Source organism: Lethenteron reissneri, chromosome 7, assembly GCF_015708825.2.
Source record: "Lethenteron reissneri isolate LAM-NWPU_2019-01 chromosome 7, ASM1570882v1, whole genome shotgun sequence".
Classification (NCBI taxonomy): Eukaryota; Metazoa; Chordata; class Hyperoartia; order Petromyzontiformes; family Petromyzontidae; genus Lethenteron; species Lethenteron reissneri.
Genome location: NC_083785.1, coordinates 3,943,508 through 3,955,298, shown reverse-complemented (window position 1 = coordinate 3,955,298; position 11,791 = coordinate 3,943,508). Strand labels below are relative to the sequence as shown.

Genomic DNA, 11,791 nt, shown 5'->3' with positions numbered 1-11,791 from the left:
AGACTCTACATAGCACTGCGAATGACTATGTATGAATGTTTAAACAAACACTTGGGTACACGTTATAAAAGATGCCTCCTGTACACGTTTTAAACTTAACGCTTCCCGACCTGCACGAATGCACAAAACCAGGGGATGCATTTGAGTTCAAGTCAAACGACGTATGGTTAACCCAACTCACTTGTCGACTGACACGATGCGACGAAATGTGATTGTATCTCGATACGCAACAAGCATAGGGACGGTGCGCATCTGTTGACGGCCGTTTCAAAGTAGTGTACATTAAATTCCACATTGCCAAGACGGAGAACAGTCGATATTCACAAAGGCAACACCTTGCGGACTTCCCACAAAAGTGGTTACAGTACTCACTTTATCAAAAACAAAGCGATGATGATGATGGGCTGAGTCGAAAACCAAACCGGGATTTGAACTTGCAACCTTGAGCCGATATCTCGAGCCACAATCGCCTCTCGTCAGATGCCGACTATTCTTGTTAAATCCTTTATATTAAGTTCGCTTGCTTGCTTACGACCGTGCAAATCTTTCGGTCGTTTTTTAACCCACTTCCCGTGATCCAATCGAGCTGACATTTTCCATACAGACTCGTTGTGCGTGACAATTAATGGTCGTGAAATTCTTTTTCCAAAATTTTACACTTTTTAGGACAAAAATATTATATTTAATTACCAATTGCTTAATGGTGCAATGCAATCATCTGACCCGTAGGTGGCAGCCATCTCAAGCCAGAGGACGAGAGGACTCTAGCCGCCACGCATATAAAGGATTTATAGTGAAGAACTTTGTTTTTACGGGTTATACTTGTTTGCTGTTCTCCGTGTGTCGCCGCGCTGTGACAGGGCCCACCGATTGTTGCAGAATGTGCACAGCTCCAATACAATGGCCGCCATGATAATAATTAATACATGCATTAGACAACTTAGATGAACTAAAATGACTCGAATAAAAATGATATTTCGTTTCATCTGCTGCACAGCGGACGTTGAAGATCCACCGATGGCATTCGCATGAGTGGTCTATTTTTGCCACATTAAAAAAAAATTAACCCCTCAAACTACTCAATTGAGATTATACAAAGCATTGAGCGCCTCCCGCCACCACTGGCACATTCATGGCCCAGGTTACTCTCGCAAACGGCCTCTTGATTTTCTCACCCGGTTGAACAAAATCAACTTCCCAGTAAACATAGAACGTTGGTCGAACGGTTGCAACCGCGTACTAACGTTGACCCAACGTCGGCATGGCTACTGGGTCGAAACTTGAACTTCAAGCTGTGAATGAATTAAACACAATGTGGTGAAAGAGGCCAATACTGAACGTACATTTCGGGACTCACGGACACACATGCGCACACGTACACACATGTCACTACATACACACTATAGTGCACATGTACTGAACACAACAGAGAATAGGATATTGTTTTGTACAGATGTGCTGCTTTTAAGATGGTTTTCTATTCACGTGACTTTACCGAAAAGAACCAAGAATATGGTCTTTATATATATATTGCCGTTGTGGTCACGCAACCATTGTGTTATCAAAGGCCGGATGGATTATATAGATTCATAGATTTCACACGGCGATGATTGTATTCATGACCAACGATGATGTTAATAGAGTAGTCTTAGATTGGTGGGGTGGGGGGGTTGTTAACATCAACAATCACAAAAGCTAAATTTGACACTCTTCCAAATGCATCAGTTGTTCCAAACGAGCAAACCATCCAGAACACATGGTTGTGAGCGCATTTACAAAGGCTAAATGAAAAAAAACACTGCACTCTTCCCGGTCACCCTCGTGATCACCGGTCATTCTCTATCTACTGTCGTGTGAAGAATGTCACCGCCCAACGTGATCGATCATCATCATTCTCATCATTGTCTTCCTCATCATCATCATCACTCACTTAGAGTTCCCTCGAAATCCAGAAATTAGCAAAAAAAAATCCAGCGTGAAGCTATCCACGTAATTCATTTGTACACACACGCACACACGCATCTGCATACACTCTACAGACATTCACTCTTGCTGCTGATCTGTCACCTCGTCCTTTTGCCACTGCTACTATCGCCGTCTGTTAATACAGCCACTCACTGTCGATCTGATACCGCCTTTGTCTCTCTTGCTATCACCGCTGTCACTGCCGTTGCTTTCAGGCGCTGTATTCCCCCTAATTCCACATCCGATTTCGAGCTCTCGATCACCATCTCATCCACGCTGCGTTTGTTTGACCTTCACCAGTACAACGGGACATCTCTTCTCCTCCGTCGTTGCCTCGAACAGCTCTCGTGAACGTGAAGCGCAACCTGCTCGTCACGTAACCCGGCGCTGCACATTGACCGCACTTACGCAGAGAGGTGTGGACGCTACGCACCAAGCAGCTGCGGGTGCCATCGACTAAATGAAGAGACGAACGAACCCAACGTGCAGTGAAAACGTTTGCCGTCGGTTGCTCTTCAAATGACACAGGAAAGCGAGGGGCAGCTCTGCTCTGAGACGCCCTCCTTTGAATCTCTCTTTGCAGCCTCATTTAATCTAACTCTTCCCAAGAATCTTCCCATCCTGGACTGGCACCAGGGGGCTGCTGGGGTTAGGCCCTGCACGACCTCATGTCCCTTTGGTCCCTCAAACCAAGTTCACTCTCCTTAGCGGCGAACCATTGTTATGGTGACCCCCCCCCCCCCCACACACACGACTAAAACTATACACTACTTTTTTATTTTACCAGGTAAGGCCCACTGAGCTATGTAGCTCTTTTTCAGAAGCAACCTGGCCACGAATGATAGCTCAACAAAGTGGCTTATCGTGTGGAAACTTAAAGCAGCCAAATAGGCGAGAAGCATGTTTGATAAATGTGGAGGGAAAAACCGGAGAAGAATCCACGCGGACACTGGGAGAACATGCAAACTCCAAATATACAGACATCGCGGTCTGGATCAAACCCGAGACCTCATGTATACTAGGCGAGGGAGTTAACATCTCGCCACCGCGGCACCCCAACAGCGCTACTGCCACACCCCCATCCGAGAGGAGTCGGAGCCGTGCCTGCTCCTGCTATGATGTAATATCCGTTCTCGAGCTCTATCCATTGCTATCCCCTTTGCATTGTGGGTATCCAGGTCGACTTCGAACTATATTTGAAGATGTGTTGTGGGGGCAGCACATTGTCACCTGTTCGCATTATCCATTGAAGACGACGATGATGACGGGTAGATATTTGGGGTTATTTTCAGATTTCATATTTTCAGAGACTGAGATGTTGAGGCCCAACTTTATATTTGAGTGTCATGAATACAATTCATAATTTGAGGGGAAAAATAAATGCAACATTTCATATTACAGCTATAATAATAATGGCATTCATGATGCAGTAGTTTGATACACATTTTGCATTGTAATGATGGTGCTGGTGATATCCTAGGTAAATATGAAAAAAATCAAAGTTGAACATTTGTGAATTGAATCTTGCACATTCAGTACACTCGCTGTCATGAGATTCCCATGCCCTTTGATTAACCGGCAGTGCGAGTGTGACTGGACTGAGATGTCTCCACTCCAATAACCTCAGTCAAACGCCGCCACCCAATTTCTAACCTGCACATCGGCAAACAAGACCGCATCACCACAATACTCCAACCCCTCCTTCAGCTCACGATCCAATCCCAGATCAATTTCGAACATCGCACTCACCGGCTTCAAGATCCTCCACGGACTCGCCCCTGCTCATCTTTCCCCTCCCATCTCACTCTACTCTGTCAACACTCTCTCCTACCTCTCCCCTCTCATCTCAATCTATTCCCCGAATGTTCTCTCTCCTACCTCTCCCCTCTCATCTCACTCTACTCCCCTCCACACACACTCTCCTACGTCGCCCCTCTCACCTAACTCTACTCCCTCAACGCTCTCTCTCCTACTTCTCTCCTCTCATCTCACTTTACTCCCCTGTCAATAGATATGTTGACGAGCAGCAATGAGAGGCGGGTAGATAGCTAGGTGGGAGGGCAGAAAAGAGGTAGGTCTATAAGTCAGTCTGAGTGCTGGTTAGATAGGTAGGCATGCATGCAGGTGACCATAATCTAGAGGTAGCTATAGAGAATTGTAAGGGGGTTTGATTGGTAGGATGCTATGTGGCCACACGGGAAAGGTAGGTGACACAATAATATAGGTGCGGTAGAAAGGTATGTTGCTTCGATAAGGGTGTTGATAGCGGTGTTGCTCAGAGTCTATGGGCCAGAGTATAAATTGGTGACACCTGAGGTGGCAAATATTGAATAGTTCCAATGTATGAATACAGTTAGTACAAGTTAAATGTTTGATAACCCACTCATTCGAAATGGGTCATCACACACATCACTGTTTTCGGCCACATAATGAGATTGGGACATCTAAAATGGTGCCACTTCAGGTGGTAGCAACGAGCGATATTTATTGTCTGGGCTCATGGACTAGGAGGCAAGGCATGTGAGTGGAAAGAAGACACGGTAGGCGGATAGGTTGGTGAGCAGTAAAGATACGCATGTATGCATGTAGGTCGATTTTGGAAGCGGCAGATAGGTAAAAAGAGGGGAGCAATGATTCACCTGCCTGGCGTTTTTGGTGACTCATCGCGATTTAATAATTGAAAAAAATATTCTATATTTTCCTTTTTTTGTGAATTTAGCAGCCTCTAGTGACTGCAAGGGGTCACACGAACTGAGGAACGTCCATTCTTGCATACGCAATTTGATGCCTTTGCTGTGGCTTAAGAATGAAGTGTTCTTCTCGGACGCAGAATCATACTTCGAGTAGGTGGGTGAGCAAAACAAAAATAAACTGGGAAATTGGTGGGCAGTTGTGCAACCAGCTAGACAAACAGGCAGGTAGGTAGGTACGTACGTTGAACTTCTTTCGCACCGTACGTAGCCAACCACTGTCATCGGAGGTGCGGGGGACGCATAACAAACTTAACAAAAAAAAGCAGATCTAAAGAAATTAGTTTTCAATATAGATTTAAAAGTGCATAGCTCCCAGCGTCTTCCGAATATCGAAGGTAGGTAGTTGAAATGCGTTCTCAATTTTCAGATCAATCCTAAAAGAATCGGAAAATTGATCGAGATACAACATTTGGGATGATTCGTTTCGGATTGATCCATCAAGTAGGCAATCACAAGAACTGAAACCCACTTACATTGCGTCGTGCCTGTGCTTTTCCTCACCAAAAGTGTCGTCACGTATCACGGGGTGACGTCACTTGTGCTCGCAAGAAGACGGTTTCAATAATCAGTTCATGAAAGCCTGAACAAAAGACCCTAAGTTTAGTTGGACAATCTGAAAATGTTAAATTGTTCCGTCCAAAACCTATCCCCGGTTGGTATTTACGAAAGCAGTCAGGCATACAGGCATGTAGGTAGGCAGATACGTACGTATGTTGAACTTCCTTCGCACCGTACGTAGCCAACTGCACTAATCGAAGGTGCGGTTTAAGGACAATTAAACTAAGACACAAAAAGCAGTTGTGGTCGGTGCGTGTCCAGGTAGATTTGGTGTATGGGCAGGTCGACGTGCCCCTTCATTTAAGCCAGTCCCGAGCACCATGGAGACTACGCAACTATTTTGCAACGCATTACCCTTTTCGCTTTTCTCCGGAGGAGTTTGGATTTGTTTTTTTCTTTCTTATTTCTTTGCTCATTACGGCTAATGGGCTGCTTTTGAACGCGTGGTTTGACGCCGTGAAAATCGCCAACAAGCAAACAAAACGGGGGGGAGAGGGGGGGCAGAGGAATAAATAATGCTGACCGCTGCTTAAAACGAAGAGACACCGCTGAGGCTTTACAGAATCGTTCAGTGCCTCAAGGGTTTTCAGGTAGCCCTGGAAACCACTATATGTCATGATTTCTGGTGGTGGGGGACGTAAGCAGGGCTGTGTGAAGTGATTGTACTGTCTGCGTTCCCTACAAAGTGGCAAATGTGTGCATTGTCGAGTTATTGTGATATGCAGTACGTGTTACATTTCTGCAGGTAATTTGGAAATGTAGCGTGTGCGTAGCGTGTGCACAGGGCAGGGGGAGGAGGGGAGTAGTGGCGTCGTGGTTCCAACATTGCTCCGTGATTTTGGCCGCCTCTGACCTCTGGCTGTGATCTACAAACTTGAGCTGCGGGAGGAATGTGAGCCTGGCTTGGATCTCCCATAGGTTGACTCGGCCTCAAATAAATAAAAAAGAGCATGGCGAGTGATCACGATGGCGGCCAGGCATGATGCGGTGCCACGCGACCGGCTATCTGGACTGTGCCGGTGTTGATTGGCGTTTTATAGCCCAGTTGGCTTTTTACAGACTGTGAGAATACATTGTGATCTTTTATCTTCATGATTGTGTGTGTGTAATCAGGTGGCTAAGATACAGCAAGTTGGCAAGGTTGGGACATGTCGGTGGGGTGATTAGAATGGTGATGTATTTGCGTCGCTAGTTCTGCTGCCCGTGTGGTGATGCGTCGTCGATACAGGACGCTGCGGCTTGGACAGGTCTCATCAGTTAAGCAGGTTGGAGCCTCGTTGGTCCGTGGACTGGTGGCCACGAGGGCTTGCCAGGTGCCCTGGGTGTGGGGGCGGCGAGACATAGCCAGCAAATTGCAAGTGCCGATTCTCACACTCGCTCAAGAAACGCGGTGGATTTTCTGCGGGTTCTCCGGTTTCCTCCGCATGACACCAAACTCTCATTAATGACACTGGTCAAACATGCCGAGATAGCAACCTCCCAAAAAACGGGCCTTGACACTCGGTGAGGCATTCATGGCTGGATAACTAAAGGGCAATTTGATCTATTACAATATGTTTTCTGTTTCAATTCAATTATCGTAGACCAGTTCAGCTGCAGGGGCTCAATATTATTATTGTATCGAGATGCCTCTCATTACACAGCATGGAAGAGAGAGAGAGAGTGCTGTTTAGCGTTAGATGAGAGAGTCCTACTGGAGTGACTCCGAAGTAGTTCTGCAGTGTCAACTTCATGAGCCGTGCCTTAACCGGAGTTCCAAAAGCGTGTTTAGTCACATCATAATATTTACTCCGATAGCACCCCGAGGGCCCAATAGGTGATGCAAGTTTGATGAGTCAGTGTCAAAGTGTCTGCCTGCGTAAGTACACGAGGAGGAGCATGGGAAGGAGATGGGGAGGAGGAGGGCTGGTCCCAGTTGGGAGCCGTGAGCCACTGGTAAAAATTCCACACCCGTTGGGACAACCAACTATCGAAGTCATTCAGAGTGACGCTGATCGTATTGAAGCTGCGGTGACGATGGGCGGAGGTGACCTGCGATCTACCAACCTGCCAATGGTGAGCCAAGTTTCCCCGACCACTGTACCAGTCGGTGTGGACACTCTTAGAGACCGTCGTTTCAACTCACTTTGTCTTTGCTTTTACTTTTTAAAATGTTACCCAGATAAGGCCCACTGAGCTACATGGCTCTTTTTCAGAAGCAATCTGGCCGCAAATGATAGCTCAACGAAGTGGCCTATCGTGTGGAAATTTGTAGCAGCCAAATGCTCTAAGCGCATGTTTCTAAATGTGGAGGGAAAAACTGAAGAACCTGGAGAAAAATCCACGCGACCACGGGGAGAGAGACATGCAAACTCCAAATATACAGCAGGCGTCAGGGTCTGGATCGAAACCACGGCCTCCTACATACCAGGCGAGGTAGTTAACATCTCGCCAACGCGGCGCTCAAACAGCAGTGCATAGACAATTGTTGCACAACAACAATGCGCGATTGTTGTGTAAGTGGCAAAGCAGTCTTTCCTAACGTGCAGTTAGTTTTCCATTACACCACTCGCCATTTTGCTCACCCAATTACTCCACAACTGAGTAATTGGCACATAAAAAAAACAACTTTGAATAAAAAAGTCAATTTGGCCGTTTAAGTTTCCACAATGAACGTGTAAACGTAACAACAATTTTGACATATTGGTCCCTCGAATTGAATGTAATCAAATTAACAAGGTAATTGGGAAATTTTAGCGCTTGTTCACGCGGAATAACGCATGCTATAAGCCTGCCCAATTACTTGTCTCTTTCGAGCGATCAGTATGGTTTTTTTAAAGTGTTTTTTTTTGCTTCGCCACTGTTAACCATTGTTACATAAACCAACACAGCAGTGTGGTACACAGTGCACGACTCGTCCGGTAGCCTGGTGCACCGTAAACGCATGGCACCGTCGAGGGCACTTGTATGGCACCTGCATGAAAAGGTAAAGGTGGAGGACCCTTCAAGCACTTGCTGACTCTGCTGTTAGCGGAAAGACCCGCAACTGGGTGATCGAACGGTCGACATCTGGATTGGCAAGTCCAGCATGCCGACGGTCTATACGTAGTGGCAGTGGTAGTAGTAGTAACAATACGTTGGCTTTATGGTGTGTGGAGGATTTGTGCAGCGAGTCGTTACCACAAGTGAAAAGCACTGCGGTAGTAGTACCCTCATTAAAATGGAATTGGCCAAGCATCGCCAATGCAAAAGGCCCTGCTGAAAAGAAGAAGAAAAAAACCCCACAAACCTCTTGGGACTCAGTAAGGCTTTCTAGGGTGAATTAAGATTTGTCGTTTATTTGTTAATTAGTCGGCTTAAGTGGATAAAAATGGGTTTGTGTGTGTGTGTTTTAATCGTCCATTGCAGGCTTTTGTTCTGTCCAACTGGGTTAAAATTCAAATGGGAAAAAGCAACTTTGCACATGAGCTGGTGATGTGAGCAATGAATTCTGGAATGGGTTTTTCTTACAAAAATGCTGCTGCACTTGGAATAAAGTAAGCTCTTTAAAGTAAAACCCTTGAAGCTGGTGGCTAAGCGAAACGTGTAACATTTTCTTTGTCAAGCCGATCTGTGAAAAGAATGTACATATTATATAACAGGCACGATCTACCCCAACAGGAAACGAATTGTGAATTGTATAATAGACATTTGAAAACATAGCAAACCTTATTTGCCAAACTTAACTCACCGCCAATCAATGATGTATTGCCACAAATGGCAATCGGTTTGTTTGTGAATTGCGGTGACTTTTTGTTGGGAAGGGATACTTTTGGAAAGTAGACTGATTACTAATTACTTGACATTCTGGAAGATATTGCAAAGACATGTAAAGCAAACGTGTCTAAGCGGCTTGCGCAATGTCAAAGTCAATTGCAAGTACAGTATGTACGTTGAAACTTCTTTCAAACCATACGTACCCAACCGTGCTAATCCGAGGCGTGGGGGACGGACAACAAGTTTCACTAATCGTCTGACAGTCTGTGAATGGGGAACGTGGGAAAAGTACCGAACGTGGCGAATGAAGAGGCTCCTGTAAAATGTGACCCCAACACCGTCCAGAGGCAGGCGGACGTTGCTGAGGAAACAGAAGTGGAATATTCAGAGGGAATGCGACCATCGTGGAGGTGAATGGGTTTGAAAGAGGAGGCGTCAGAAAAAACTCATGCACGTGTTTTCCCTCGGTCGATCGCCTACGTCAAGCTGACAATTGCAGGAGGCTGCAATTGTCACGGTGGAGGAGGTGGATGGGGAGGCCGAGACCTAGAACCTCGTTGTGCCGTCCACTTCATTGCACAATGCAGACACGTGGGCAGTGCAGGATTTAATGTATTATGTTGAACTTCTTTCGCACTGTACGTAAACAACCGTGCTCATCAGATGCGCGGGTGAAGGACAACAAACTGAAGACAAAAGGCAGTTCTAAAGAAATGAGTTGTCAATCTAGATCGAAGGAAGAGATGAGGGAGAAAAGTTGAGTCTCTGAAATGTCCGTGTTACGGGAGATATTCTGAATTTCGAGAAGAGTCGAGAGAGCATCGACATCAACAAGAAATTGGGAATAGATAGAGATGATGTAGACATCGTACAGCAGAGATGTCTCCTCTGCGCGATGTGGTCCGGACAGAGCAATGAGAGGTTCCTCGACATCTCCTCGTTTGGTAAAATCGATTGGACGAGGGGAAGGTGGACACAAGAGATCGGAGAGGACTGCGCGGAGATGGTGGCTCGCACTCGCAGAGATACTCAAGACTCGCCGGGGACAGGCCAGGGTGGAGTTTAAAAACAAACAAAAAATATCCTAAACTAAACTATTTAAATTTTACCAGGTCAGGCCCACTGAGCTATATAGATCTGTTTCAAAAGCGACCTGGCCACAAATGATCACTCAACAAAGTGGCTTATCACGTGGAATTCTATAGCAGCAGCCAAAAAACCATGAATGCGTGGTGATGTTGATTCTAAATGTGGAGGGGGAAATTGGTAGGACCCGGAGAAAAATCCACGCGACCACGGGGAGAACATGCAAACTCCAAATATACGGGCGTCAGGGTCGGGATCGAACCCACGACCTCCTGTATACCAGGCGAGGTAGTTAACATCTCGCCACCGTGGCACTCCCCCCTACCCCCCACAGTCCGTCCACAGTCCGTTCACAGTCTGGCTGTGGATGGGCTGCCAGAGCACGCAAATCCTTCGGTGTCACCTTAGGCATTAAGTGAAGTAAACGTAATCTCGTCGGATTTCTGGATCGCTTGTCTGATTATAATTAATTATTATGTTGTATTCATCTCAGGCTAATCTGACTTTAGTTATCGCAGCACTACAACTGCAGGCTACGTAGACAGGTACATATGTAACGGCCCTCTTGAGCCCCCTCCCACACCGCGTTGTGCCACGGTGGTTATTTGACCGCATTTCGCCACGCTGGCCAGCGCGTGGTTGGCGAATGTGGTGAGCGATAGCCATGGCAAGCTTACAAGTGCAGACCAAATACACGCCAATGGATGTTGCTGCATTGCCACCTACAGACCAGCGCAGAGCCCCAGGGCCCTGGGATAACCTGTGCGTGCACTGTTTGGGCTCAACCCTGTTGAGGCTACTGAAAACTGACGAGGTCGCGGGTATTCCAAGTCTCTGTGTCGTGATCGGCACTTATCGGCTGCTGCTGCTGCTACAGCTGCTGTCCCTTGCACGAACCCCGGGCTGCTGGCGTGATACGTTTCCCCTTTCAATAGTTTTTCCACGACATTTATCGAAGATGTAAAAATGAAAGTAATCGCGCGGACAAAGAAGTCACAGCCGTTAGCACTTGTTCACAATAACCTTGACTGCGCCCTCAAAGTATTCATCATGGGATTGCCAGTAGTATCTCCTTGCGGTAAGCTGATCGCAAGCGTCCACGTTGTTTGGAACACATCTTTCCCCCGAAAGTATAGATCCGTGGGCTTGGCCCCAAACCCATTCACCTTCATACGACGTTTTAGGCATCAGGGCTCGCAATGACCCCCAAGTTACCGTGGCTTAACCCCCCCCACCCCACCCCAAAGCCCACCACAGCCACCACCACACAATCACTTCACGCGGACCCCACGACTCGTTTCATCCAAACACATCAAGCGCCATCCCACCAACTTGTCACCCCGCGAGCAATATCATCGGTGGTAGATTCAACTCCTCACCCCCCAAACCCCCAACCACCCCACGGCCGCACGAGCCCTCGAAAAAAATCCTCAACGCCCGGGACCGCAACGACGACCCCATCGGCAAGGACGCGACCTCCCCCCACTACCCCCCACTACCCCCACTAACCCCCCCACTCACCCACTCACACCCCCCACTAACACCCACCACCCCATCGCCAAGCGCACGCAAAACCCATCGCCCCCAGGAAGCACCGACACCCGGCACGCGCCCAGCGGCTAACAGGAGGTGGACTGCGTCGGTATCGCCGATCTTGCCGACATTCGCCAATCAAATACAGGGGGGTTGTCACA

At 47.2% G+C, this 11,791-nt stretch overlaps 1 long non-coding RNA gene across 1 annotated transcript; it reads right to left on the bottom strand.

Annotated features, from left to right (window-relative positions):
- Positions 1 to 830: 830 nt before the first annotated feature.
- LOC133355949 (uncharacterized) lies at positions 831 to 11,576 on the bottom strand. The gene is made up of 2 exons (XR_009756803.1): positions 3,844 to 11,576; positions 831 to 3,796 (listed from the first exon to the last, which is right to left on the bottom strand). It is a non-coding gene; the product is annotated as an uncharacterized LOC133355949 (long non-coding RNA).
- Between the last annotated feature and the right edge of the window lie 215 nt (positions 11,577 to 11,791).